Source organism: Buteo buteo, chromosome 9, assembly GCF_964188355.1.
Source record: "Buteo buteo chromosome 9, bButBut1.hap1.1, whole genome shotgun sequence".
Lineage (NCBI taxonomy): Eukaryota > Metazoa > Chordata > Aves > Accipitriformes > Accipitridae > Buteo > Buteo buteo.
This window is the reverse complement of record NC_134179.1, coordinates 12,923,048-12,936,693: the sequence shown is the minus strand read 5'-3', so window position 1 is coordinate 12,936,693 and position 13,646 is coordinate 12,923,048. Positions and strand designations below refer to the sequence as shown.

Here is a 13,646-nt window from a genome sequence, read left to right as displayed (position 1 = left end):
CCTCGAGGGCACCTGCCTTCGCAGCATCCCTATATCACGGACACCCCGCTTTGCCTCGCCGTAAGCCTCCAGAGACCAAGCTCTCGTGTTACCCGTGTTTTTCCCAGCGGCATGGGGCCTGGCGGTCACACAAAACTGTGCGTACTAGGGCTAGACCCCTACTGAAGGCAAGGAAAAACGGAGCGGCAACGAGCTGACGGGGGCACAATGGTCAATTTAAAATCGACCTAACCTTCAGAGCTTTCCGGATCTAAACCTGAAATACGTCTCACAGCTCGGCCCTGACGCAGCTAGATCAAGTGAAGGAGATGAATGCTGGATCCCAAATTTGGATCAGGTCAGGGGGTCAGTAACAAACAAGCAAATCTAGGGGATTAAAGACACCTGTAAAGAGAGGAGCACAAAGGAACACCGAGCCCACGCCTCACTGTGGTACAAGACTGCATTTAGTTAGCAACAAGCTTTAATTCCCCCCCCCCCCCCCCTTAAATCTTTAGTCTGGGAATGCAGTACACCATCACACATGAAAATGCAGTTAAGTGAATTAGCATTCTTGAAAAGGAAACATTAATAAAATAACAAGAAAAGCCTCAAAGAGCACTCAAGCAAGGTATGTAACTGGTAGTTTTTTACTTTTCTTTTTCTCCCTATCCTTTTTTAAAGCAAAGGTTATTGGGAGGGATAGAAATGAACTACAGCAGAAAATGCTGTTCTGTAATCTGCAAATCCGTACACTAACCCAGGTAGTTAAGCAAAGAGACTGCCCTATGCTTGTTATTATTCCCACTCTGTAGACAATCTCAACAGGACTTTCTTTTATAACCTTCATTTTGCCCAACTATCAGCCTATTTCCTATAAACGGAAGTTATCTTTCTCCATCCCCCAAGCAAAACTTTCCTTGTTTAAGATTCACAGTTCGTTATACGGTAGGATTGTTACACCCCCCTGTCAAATTTATAACTGAAATTAGAATAGAAGAATCCTAGCGGGCACACAGGATAATCAAAATGTCTGCGACATTAGCTTTAGAAGATAAACGTGAAGAACAGCTACATTATTATATTTAGATATTATGCTGAAATAATTTTATGGTTGTGGGTCAGTTTCTTGCCAGAAGAACCTGATTTCTCATTTTCTTTCCCACAAAAAACCCAAGAAAGGTACAAACCAGCAGTGCCCTAAAACCATGAGAAATTAGGACTAGATCTTCATGTCTTTGGGGATGTCTTGGATTCCATATGACTGATGATGTAAAATAAAGCAGGAAAGTGGTTCTAATATTCTAAATCAAACTTAGACTTTACCTAGACAAACACACATAACCCCAGAGCACACACCAACAAAAAGACCTCAAACAAAACATTCTTCAAGGTGGTAGCTGGGGGTTGAGGTGAGGGTAGATGTTCTCCTCTTGCGTTTTTGGCAATGGGGTTAGAAGATGCCAGTGGGATGGCATGTTAACACGGAGGGTGCTCAGACCTCAGCATCTCACTGCTTGTGCTGCTCTATGGTAAAAGCAGCAGCAAATAGGAAAACACACAACCCAGATTTCTCTCTGGTAAGTACCTGCATCCAGACACATTTAGCTCATGAACATCTAACATTAGAAGCTACTTCATTTTTTTTTTTTTTTTTAATTGATCACCTGGCTGTGGCACAACAGTTTCAGGCAGCCTTCATTCACAAGGTTGAAGAGCCAGATAAATGCTCCCAATTTGAGGGCATCCACATCCCTGCAGGTCACAGGAGTGATCCAGACAGGATTTTAAAAGGGAAAAGGGTGCTACTCCTCTCATCTAGCTGAAGCCAGGAAAGCCCTGGGAGGTTATTACCCAGGAGCTGGAGCGTAGATGTGAGTTTTGGGTTTGGATGTAAAGCAAGCTATCAGTACAGGCACATGAAGCAACTAAACACTTTTCCTTTCTTATCTTCAGGCTGGTTTGCAAAATCTCAGGTAATAAACTGTGGCCTTTCAGGAAGAATAAATTTAGGTGCTTCCCTAAATACAGTTTGTATCTCTGGTTCCCACCTACTTCTTTAGCCCATGATGCTACTGAATAGACACAGACCAAAGCACCTGGGAAACTCTGTGGCTCAAAACAGAAGTGTCTACTCATTTCTTCAGAAAGAAAATGTTATTGTAGGGTATACAGTCTAAACTGATGTGAAAATAAGGGCAATATTCCAGGCAATACGAATACCATGTTATGAGTAAAACATCAATAAACATTCCCTATTTTTCCCCATCTCTTTTGAACTCTAACTCTTAGGACTTGCAGGAACAGGCTACTCGAAGATAATCCTTAAGACTGCATGTTAGAAATTGAGGTAGTATCTCACATACACTCCAGTCTCTACGGTACAAACTGCTTCTGGATATTATTTTTAAGAAAAAGATGATTAGATTGCACTTCTTATAGCATCCCCAAAACTTTATCCCCACCCATTCCCTAAAATGAAAACAACCTATAATAAAATTAGAGGAAAACCAACCATATGAGGTGTTTCACTGTATAAGATCTATACGCTCCTATCACCTGAATACGTAGAGACTAGATCTGGCTCAGGAAGTCCTTGAACAAAGTTACTGGAGGAAGGACAGTATGAGTGGAGACATTTTCTTGGCAGTTATTCTCTCTCCAGGAGTAGCCCTAAGCTGATGCCTAGGGAAAAGCACAACAGCGGGACAAAATGATCTTTTAGTCTAAGCCCAACGTGGCTGTTTCATAATACGTTCATGTTCATAAACTAGGGGAAAGTTCTACAGAAACCAAGAAGCCTTCCCAAATAAAAGGCAAAAACCTAAGCAAATTAAAGAGGCCTTACTCAAAATCATGCAAGTATATAGATAGATCCCTCTGTTCCTGTGACTACCCTGTATGCAATTTTGTTCTGCTGCGATCTGAATCTATGGCACAGGGATTATCCCGTGAGAGCAATGGGAACCAGAGAATTGTAGTATAGCACTGGTAATTACAGAAACCTGGTCAGCAACTGACATGAAGCATAAGAACATGTCATAACTTTGGGCATATGCAGATCTTTGCAAAAAGCAGGACGGAATTCCCCTCCTTTAGCATTGCATAACAAAAGCCAGGTGCATCACTATTATTTTTGTCAGCTGACTTTGGCTATAGCCTGAGGCGAGATACCAGAATTCTCAGATCAGTTTGATCCACTGCTTCACTTCCTGTCTTCCAGTTAAAGCAAGTGTTTTAAGATCCCATTTTTCTCCACTTACCAAGTCCAAAGACAAGTTCTCCCTCATGCTCTTCACTGGCTGCTGCACTAGCACGGTTAACACCTAGGTTGCTGTAAGGAATTAAGCTTCCTGTTGTGGCAGGGAATGTCATGGGGCAAGTAAGAGGAGAAAAGGGTAAGGGGCAGGTGGGAGGATGGCAGGGCAGGCGAACCACCACCAAAACTTCCTGCAGCAAAGGATTGAGTGTTTGACATGATATTTGTCAAGCCTAGGATGATGGCTCCTTAGTGGTGCTTAGCACAGGCATTGCCCAATAAAGTCTGCTGAAGCCTGCTGTGATACAAAAGCAGCATAGGCAAACTGTTAAGTCTTTATTACCTGTTCCCAGCTATCTGGCTTAGATCAAAGACAAACTGCTTGTCACTGGACTGCTTAAGCTGCCAAGCAGGCACTAAGGTACTTTTAGAATACGGCTCTCCTAATAAGGTACATCATACTAGCAATAAAAATAATAATAAAATCATTCACTTCTTTTGTTACAGAATAAAGTCAAGTCCTGTTTTCTCATCCACTGTATCTCAAGCCTCACATACGCCCATGATTAGTGATTTCCAATCCTCTATGCCTTAAGAAACCTTTTGTTGTTTGAAGTATGTTTTTTAATCTCAAAGGGCTCTTATTTAAACACTGTCAGGTCTTTTGATGGCTAAAGCTTTTGTGGTTATTAGTCCCGAGGAAGGTTCCAATGCAGAAGCCATTCCAAGAAAAGTCATGGCTTCCAGATTAACGATAAACTCAAAGGTTGTTCAAGCCACTCCGCTGGAAACGGTCCTATATCATGCTTTGAGTTTGACATAGAACAATGCTACTGTGCCTCCTCTCAAAACAGGGTGGAGAAAGGAAATGCTAATAGAGAAAGGTTGGTCTTGTGGATAAGGCACAAGGCAACGATTCAGGGGACTGGAATCTGGCTCTTGGCAAGTCAGCCTTTCTACTCTTAGGCAGGTCATTTAATTCTCTGACCCTGAATTTCCCCAACAGAAATCAAAGATACTTCCTTGCTCTGACACTTCTACCTTATTCCCTCATGATGCAACTTCTTCAGGGGGTGAGCTGCTCATTATGCGCACGTGCCAAGCACAATCAAATGATAGTAGCTCCATGAACACTTTAGACTGTGGTGCTGTCAGAAAAAGGCAGCCTCCCCTCTTTCTCTCCTTACCTTTGGGCAACGCACTCATGTGCATTCTCATGCTGTTGCAAGCACTCCTTTGGCCATACGGGAGCTTGCTTAAAAGTAACCTGGGGGAAACAAAAAGACTGTTTTTCTGCTGGTTCAGTTTTTACTGAGCCAGTTCCATGTACAATCACAGAAATGACTGTGCTAGCAGCAAGGAACGTGGTGGCACCAAGGCCAGAACTAGTTTCTGGAAGACAGATCTGGGCAGAGGTGCCAGCTTCCTGACAGTGCTATCTTCATGGAACTGTAGCATAACACTGTATTTTTAGCTTGAGAAATTGATAAATCTGAAAATTCTAATTCACAGTCCTTCCTTCCCAGAGATAGTTTTCAGAGCAGAACTTCTCAGGCACCTTCTCCCCCAGCCCTCTCAAGTGTTTCCTATTCCTTTCTCCTCACCCCAGTGCTACAACCACTTACCACAGTTTGGGATTTGCTATGTTATTTTAATAGAGAAAAATCTTTTGCATTTGTTGGCAGGCAAAGAAAAAAAATTGAGGAGTCTCTTCTTTTTCCACTGTGCTACGTAAAAGCCTCATATTACAATGAAGCTGATCTAGTGACCTGTGAAATGGACAAACTGCAAACTTTGTTATGCCAAATCAAAATTCATCTAATGCAGTAGTGCTCTAGTGAGAGGACTTAGGGAAGAGATGAGCACAGGCTGAGCATAAGGAGCTAAATCAGCAGAAAACAACCTTTTTCTGCCCAGAATTGTTTTTTTTTTTCAAATAGATTAGCTTTACAAGTCAGACCACTGTTGCTAGTACAAAGAAAAGCAATAGAATTGCTCTAGCTGCTAGTATAAGGAAAAACAATAGAATTGCTCTAGCTGCAGCAGCCACAAAAAAAACCATAGGGAGGCAGAAGGAAGGATGGGATCATCCCTTTGGCAACAGCAGGCTGTTAGAGTACCTTAGTTGTAACATGAAAACAACATACTGAAAAAAATAGGCAATGTATGCTCATATTACTTGTCCTGCTCCCCAAAACCCCAGCACATACCCGCCAGCCATTATGCACTAGATCTACCTACAAAGGATAACAATTGCTCATCCAGGTTTTTCTTACAAGACTTCCCTTTTTCCTCAGGGTTCGCAAGGAGTTTAGGCTACTTAACATCACCTTGAGCTTCAAGAGTCTCTGAAGACCTTATCTGCAGCCAATAATAAAGAGATAAAAAGGCACATTGTTTCAGTACAGCCCCACCAGATATATGTCCTTTTAATTTGAAGTCTTACATCTTATTTTTAAATCTCTAGCCCAATGGCTTATGTAGTTCTGACTTGTACAGTTAAAGGATTACACCCAAGAATTGCAGAAAGTGACACCACTCTTCAGGCTGAACATAAATACATAACAACTTCTCGGACCAGCTTATGCATAAAGTCCTCCTACGTATGCAAAGCATATCTACAATTTGTAAATTGGCCAGCTACTCATCTTATCTGGACCGGCATTAGCCCTTTTTACAAATTGCCTGGGGCTTTGTGTCATACTGCCACCTCACCATGCAAAGTTTTATTGTCAATAGCTGTGAGTAAGCCACAACCAACACTGCTGCTTGGCCCCACTTGAACAGTTAGTCTCCATGGTGTCTGTTTGGACTTCGGTTGTGCATATACATCCAATTTACAGGTATGCTGCAATAAAATAATTTAGATTTACTAACAGAGCCAACATTCTAGCAAGGCTACAGTTATTAGTCTGAGCTTTCTTAATTACAAGAAATTACATGCTTTCTCATACAGAACAGTGATGGGTTTTGCAATTTCATAGCCTTGTTCATTTGGCAGTCACTGCATGACTTGTGAATTTTGCTTTTAGGACATTTGGGGAAAGTTTGACATCCTTTTTGTAATCAATGTAGTGGTTAACCTCTCAGATAACAATACATTTGATAAATATTCATTCTTCTACACAGCAATTCCACTTATGAATTTTAATATTGCTGAAAATAGATAAAATCCAAACAACATCCTCCAGGTTTTCAGTCTGAAATACTGTGCCTTAGGTATAGTAAATGTGTCAACCACCATGAGACTCAGAACATTTTCAGATGCCTGCAAAAAGTACTTTCCTCTATGTGAGTAAAGAACATACATATCAATCTTCTGACTTCTATTTTTGATTAAAAGGAACAATAAGCCAGGATGAATAATAATTTTAAGACATCTGTGAAAAAATACTCATCGAGAGAAAGGAACTGAATGGATTCTTTGCCCTGTGCAGCAGAAAAAAAAAAGACCTTGACACATAGCCTGTTGAACAGAAACAAAACAGACATGAAGGGGGAATTGCCACCACAAGCTTCTTCTGGCAAGTAAATGCAGGAACCAGAGGAAGGAGAAGGCCTAACCCAAGAAAGATGACAGAAACAAGCCAGTGCCAAGAAGGATTAATTAGAACAAGGCCTAGAGTTGGCTAGAAGGGCAATGTCACATATGAAGTTGAGTATAAAGAAAAGTTTTTAATGGAAAGGTTCTTTAAGAGGCAGATGTAGAAAAGACGAATGATATATAGTAAAGCCGCCGATATCCTAGCTTCACTTCTGATTAGTCTCCAACAAGATCTGGGGTGCAAGCCAAGTCAGCAGTGCTGAAAGTCAACCTGTTGAATTATCTGTTTCACAAAGGCTGAGATAGGTAACTGCTAGCCAAAATTTTCCATTGCACTAGCCCCATCAATAGAAGATAAGCATTACAGGCTCTGATATCAAAAGAGTAGGAATTAAGGGGGGGACACACGACGATGGGACGGGAAGGCGGGATTTGGAATAAAGTGTCTGATTGCTGATCTACTGGCCTTCCTCCTGGCCATGACAATAGCTTGTCCTTTAAGGGCCTTGATGCTATGCCCCCAGTGATGATGAGTAATACAGTTGGGCTTACTGGCGTCTTCATAAAATGCCCCCTCGTGGTCACTACAATGATTTCCTGAAAGGGCATGCAAACTATTGCCTTCCCGGTAAGTCTCACTAGATCTGCCTCTAACTGTTTGTCATCTTGTGTGGCTTCATGCTTCTTCCAGTGCAAGAGGGTAAAGAATCTCATGCACAAAGCAGAGACCTTTAGTCTCTGTGGTATCTTGAGCTCTCATCTCCAAGAAAAGTAGCCAAAGATAGCTGACTGCCTTTTCCAGGAGTTTCCATTAAAAGGAAACCTGCATAAATAATGATCTGCATAACAGAAAATAAACTGAGACCAAAGTTCCCACTTGAATTTGCAAAGTACTTCTATGAATCCAAATAATCATTTGCTTAAAAAAAAAATCAGACAAAAAAGCCAAATCTATAGGTCTACTTAAAGAAGTTTGTTACTTTTAAAAAATTAACACAGCTGTTTCGGGTTTTGGTACCACCTTCTCTTACCCTGTAAGAGCAAAAACCAGTGAGTAAACCAATTCAGATTTATTACCATGTCAAAGCTTAGGAGATACTAGAGACTCATAGTTGTTCAGTGAGCTACCAAATCTGTTTCCAATGGCACAGATGCTGCATAGTCCAGTAAGAAGTGAATACTGTAGCTGGCTGATTCCAGGAGACTGAAACATGGTAATGGCAGAGAGACTTGCCTGAAGTACAACTAACTACTACACTTAATTAATACTCATTATGGTCCACACCCACCTATAAACAGTCTGAAGAGAGACTGTTGCAATTCAGAAATTGGTGCTGAGACCTGATTCTTTTCCGGATACCTTTACTGCTGCAAGTCTTTCAAACTTATCTGGCCTACCAAGTGAGACTGTAGGTCCCAGGATGAAGGTCTTGCTGCAAGAAAAGCTTTAATTCCAGCTTGCTTTACAGATAGTGATCAGCTTACTGACAGATGCTGTCTTGTAAATTGGTGGTGCTACCCTGTTTCACCGTCTTCACCTGTTCTCTTACTCTATTTTTAGACTGCTAGGGCTTTGGGGCAATTTGGGGGGATTTATCATCCTGCCTCCACAGCATAACAGGGTAGTCTAAGACTACAGTCCCATGGTCAATCTAATCTCTTACATGCTTAGGCAACTATATGTGAAACTATCTACATATTGTTACATAGTGTCTCTACTTCACAACAAGCATATATTGTGTTTACTCTATCTACACTTAGCAACCAGCACTACAGGCCAGGAACTGTTCTTTTGTTTCATATGATTCATCCAGTAGTACACTGATTTCTTTTCTGGGTCCCCAAGCTCTGTTATGCTACTGCTACTAATTCTTTTTCCCCAACAGTGGGCAACGTCAATGCTCTCAGGGTGAAAAAAGCCCATTAAGAAGTAAACCTGAAGTAATTACAAAGTTCCTTCAAAAGTCCATGTAATTTAGTTGCTGGATTTTTTTAAGACTAGAATTTATATTCCTTTTATATATCTTAGTTACACATGGTATTGTTTCTGCTTACTGAATATGCATCTTTAAGCTTCAGTGTCAACATAAATACTGTTACAGCTACACAGTTATAGGAATATTTGCAGAAGCAAAAGGGCTATGACCTACGTCGCAAAAAACTCTGTTGCGGCAGGTGACCCAGTTACTACAGACTTGGTCAGTTTAGAACTTCACACTTGCAACACAGTTAAAAACCTTATTTGCAAAATAGCACTACTGTAACTGGTCAAGTGGAAACCATGTGACCCGACATGTTTTTAATTGTAATGTAGACAGAACTTTTCATTTACATAGCCTAGGACTAACATATACTTCTGTTCTGATGCCAGAGGACACCAGAAACATAGGAAGTGAAAAAAGAAAGAAGGCCGCTTGGATAATTTACTCAGACAATTACTGTCTCATCATTACTATCCCTGCTTGGAAGAATGTTTACTAGTGCCCCTAGAAGAAGAATGGAAAAATAAAATTAAATATATAGCTGAATGGAACCACAGAATAAATTATATTTAGCATAGCAATTACAGTTTCTCCCAGACTATATGTATCATGAACAACCTATATTTGTGTGGTCAACAACCCTACCTCATAAACATCCCTGTAATTAATTTGAAAGAACAAAAACCAGGGGTAAATAAATGTAGTGTTATTTTTGCTTCCTTTAACAGAGTGTTTGGCTCCTTAGCTATAAACAGACAGTTGATTCACCACAACTGATGAAGCAGGAGTCTCCAGCCAGGGAAGGAGGACTCAAGTGTCCCAGGGATGAAGGTGGTGGCAAGAACCTCCTAAAGTGATTAAAAAAACCCCCAAAACCCAAACCCAAAGAAACTGATTATGGTTTATGAAAACAATAAGCAGCAAAGTAGCTACTGCTTAACAGACTAAAGTTTTTTTTTCCCCTCCCCTTAATAGCGACCATAGCCACTCTATTCTCTAGCAATCCTGTCCACTTCTCTTTCTTTTGCAACATCCTCCCCTTTATAAGCCTCTAACCCACAATTCTTTCAACTTTTGCAAAAGATACTGGCTGTCTTCCAACCCAGAACTTTCTAATGCAGTGTGCATAGCAGTGTTTTATGAACAGAAGTTTGGTATCTTCATAAATTCCTGTTCTGGCTCACTAAGATGGAGGGGAGCCAGAATTCTCTGTGGCTCCCTTTACAAGAGTGTCTCCATCTTTGCTCACAATACACTCAAGCAGAAGAGACTGATCAACAGCTTTTCAAGAAATCTAGGAAGATTCACACTCCTAAAGCTGGAGAGAAGGGGTATGTCAACTTCCCTCAACTGAGTGTTTCTTCCACTTTTGTTTGAGGAGCTGTAAGCAACTCATTAAGCAATAGCACATTCTTAGGCCCTGGAAGCATGCTCATTGTGCTTGTTCACTGCACTGAACAAGCTTTGATTACAGAAATAAGTTTATTAAATTTGGGGACCTGCAATAATACATTCATAGCAATACAGTACAGTTAAGAGTCAAAAACCCAATCACGCACCTCTCTTACAGGCAAAGCTTCCACTTGGGTTGACTGGAATTTTGTCTGAGTGATAAAAATACGCAGCCCTGTAAACAAAACGTTCATTTAAGTATTGTAAGGGAGATGGCTACCAGCAACTTGCTGTAAACTCTACCATTCATTCAAAAAGATACAATATACCAGTTCATATATATATATATATATATATATATATATATATATATATATATATATATATAACATTCATAATTCAACTCACCCGACTCAGTAGCTACAACCCTTTCTTAAATAAAAGGATTTGGCTTCTACCAAAGCCAAGGGTAATTTTTGACAGTGAATCGAAAGGGGGATAACTTTGGGCCTAAAATGCACGATAATAAAAAAAGTCTGATGTCATGGCTGTGAGTTGGAGGCAAACCCATGGCAACACCAAGGTCCTGTGCTGCTCAGTCTTGCAGTATTTAACACACATCTTAGAGATTCATGTTTCACTGAGCAACAGACCCTCTCCAATTCATGCAGTTCAACATTATTGTGTGATACCTAAGGCCTTTGTGGCTTTAATGCATGACCTTAAGCATGAAGCCTCCTATGCTGAAATGGTATCACAGGATATCCATTTTTTCATAACAGTTGACATGATACTTCTGCAAAGATTGACTCAGTCAAGAGCTACATTCATCTTTCACATAGAAACTCCAGTTAGATGCTGCAGCAACTGTTCAGCAGCAGAAAAAGGCACGTCTAGCAGAGTGTCTAAGCAAGAATCTCAGTGAAGACTATGTAAAAACCCACCTACAATTTTGGACAGTTAGAACTCCAGTATTTTTTCCTTTTCCTTTTTTTTTTTTTTTAAGGACGTACACTTCACATCCATTCATTTTCTGTAGAAACTAGTAGTAACTCCTTAGAAACTATGTCACTTTTTTTTTTTTTTAAACAATTCTACTGTCAGGAATTATTTGCATTCCTCCTTACCAACCTCACCCACCCCCACAACATTAAGATATAAGAACTTACCCATCAGCACTCAGTAAGATGTTAATCGGATCTGATAGTCCTATGGCACTGCATGTTGTGCTAAAATTCTTAGCATGACTTTTTTGTGGAGAACCAAAAATAAGCAAGAAACAAATTTGTGATTATTTTTTTCTGCTTAAGAAGGTAATCAAGGTCTGAAAGGAAAAGTTGTTTTTGCAAGCTTATAAAAAAGTAACAAGAACAGTGGGCTATCACATATATAACAGCTCAAAAATCAGCAGCTGGTTTCAGTTATAGTCTGGAGATAGGTACAACAGTCCTTAGCTGGATACAGTAACTGTTCTGTACTTGGAATCCCCACTGCAAGCATGGCTAGCATGACTCTAAAGAAAAAGGGTCGAACAACACAATCTCACACATTCAGGCAATTTGGCTTCGGTATCTGGTATTAGCCACAAAATTTCTGTCTGACCCTTCATAAGTCATCAATCTCTATGCCTTAGATTCCTCATCTGTTAAAGCAGATATTTTAAAAAACTTCTCGGAAATATTGTAAAGAATTATTAAGTGTTGAAAAAATTTGACACTGTGTCAGGGAAAGCCTTGAAAAAAGTGCACAGTAGTACCAAAACTTAATACAAATAAGGACCTTTTGGTGGACATCCTGATTCATCCTCTGTCCAGTTATTTCAGATAAGAAGTTATGTTAAACATTGGTGTTAGTGGCAACCATTACTTAACAAATACAAGATCATCCCATGTTTCTGAACAAAAGCTCTTCTTACTAAGTAGCTGAAAAACAAAACCATCTAAGCTAAAGGAATAGTGACAGAGACCCAAGTTCACATACAAGCAGGAGCTGATGAAATAACGCAGTCTCACTTAGGAGTCACTAAGAACCTGTGGTTAGTTTCTACAGCAAAGCCTTAAACTTTTCTAAGTAGTTGCTTGCTTTTATTTGACATTTTTAGACCTTCGCACAAGGACAAAAAAAAGTGCAGCAGGGTTTCCCCAGTGACATCACAGCCACTGAAATCAGGGATGACCTTTAAGGCTGAACACACATAAGATTTGAGTCTGAACATACGAACCTCTATTTGAGCTCCATAGTTGGGCTTCTGGCCAATCCATCTCAGCTTGCTTGTTACTGAAAGGTGAACTGGAAACAACTTTAAGTAAGCATGGTCTGGAGAAATTTGAGATATTACCTTTACTGAATTTTCCCCGCTTGAAGTCACAACATGTAAGAATAGGAGAGAAAACAAACACACTGTTGATTACTTATTTCTGTAAGAGGAATATAATTTGGTAAACGGATCTAGAATTTTACAAGCATGTGCCAAACATTTACCCTGAATTACAGAAGAACAAACATCTTTGTACTTACACAACTTAGCATTTGGTGTAACCCAGTGATTTATATAGTAGGGGAACAGAAACAGGGGATTCCCTTGCCTTCTCATTGCTTGTACTTAGGTGTTTGTAACATAGTCATTTTCCTCAAAATAGTGTATTTTTGTCCTGTTTGATTTTCTTAACTAAATCACTGCAAACAATCACTGTACAGAAAACACTGTATCCATGATCTTCCTGTTGTTCATGATTTAACAGATTGGAATTATTTTTTTTTTTGTAAATGCATTGAACAAAACCTGCACTGGGTTGCTTTATAGACTCTACCAACAGCTGTTCTCCTACATAGCAGAAAAGGTACAGCCTTGGTAAAGACCTGTAAAAACACTCAAAATGAGTGGGGAAAATTAACATATGCTATACCATCTAGACAAAAACAGAAGTAAATGTAATGACCAGCTACAAATCTTGCAAGAAATACTTAGACTTCTGGTTTCATATATACTGTTCAGAAGCAGGACCAAGTTTCAGTTTCCTGACAATCTAATGCCTGCCTCATTTGGAAGAGCAGAAAATATATAACTTAAATTAGCTATTACTTCTTCAGCTTAGTAATTAGAAATCTCTGTTGTATTGCTCACAATGACAGGTTTACGCCCTTCTGCTCAAGTAGTAGAAAAAGCTGTATGTAATAAGACGTAAATTCAATATCAAAGAAATGAGAGGAAAAACAGTCCAACAAAAATCGCAACAAACATGCTAAAGCAATGCTGAAGGCATACAGCCAAGCACTTCTACGTCAAATGATTCACAAAACCTCGGGTTTTCTTCTTTGTGTACATGCACTTAGAAATAGCGTTTATGATAACTTTCTGTTCTTGCCAAGTGAGCGCACAGGAAAAACGGAGCGGAATTAAAACTGCAGGGACAAAATAAATTATAGCATTTTCTAGCTTTAGTTAATGCTGTAGCAAGTAGGTACTATGTTTTATTTTTGTCATATTACC

General features: G+C 39.8%; 1 protein-coding gene across 1 annotated transcript in view; it reads right to left on the bottom strand.

Annotated features, from left to right (window-relative positions):
• REL (REL proto-oncogene, NF-kB subunit) overlaps positions 1-10,491 on the bottom strand; it is a 43,665-nt gene extending 33,174 nt beyond the window's left edge. The window contains exon 1 of the mRNA XM_075035400.1: positions 10,324-10,491. The gene's annotated coding sequence lies outside the window, so the exon portion shown is untranslated. The remainder of the gene's footprint in view (positions 1-10,323) is intronic.
• Positions 10,492-13,646: the final 3,155 nt, after the last annotated feature.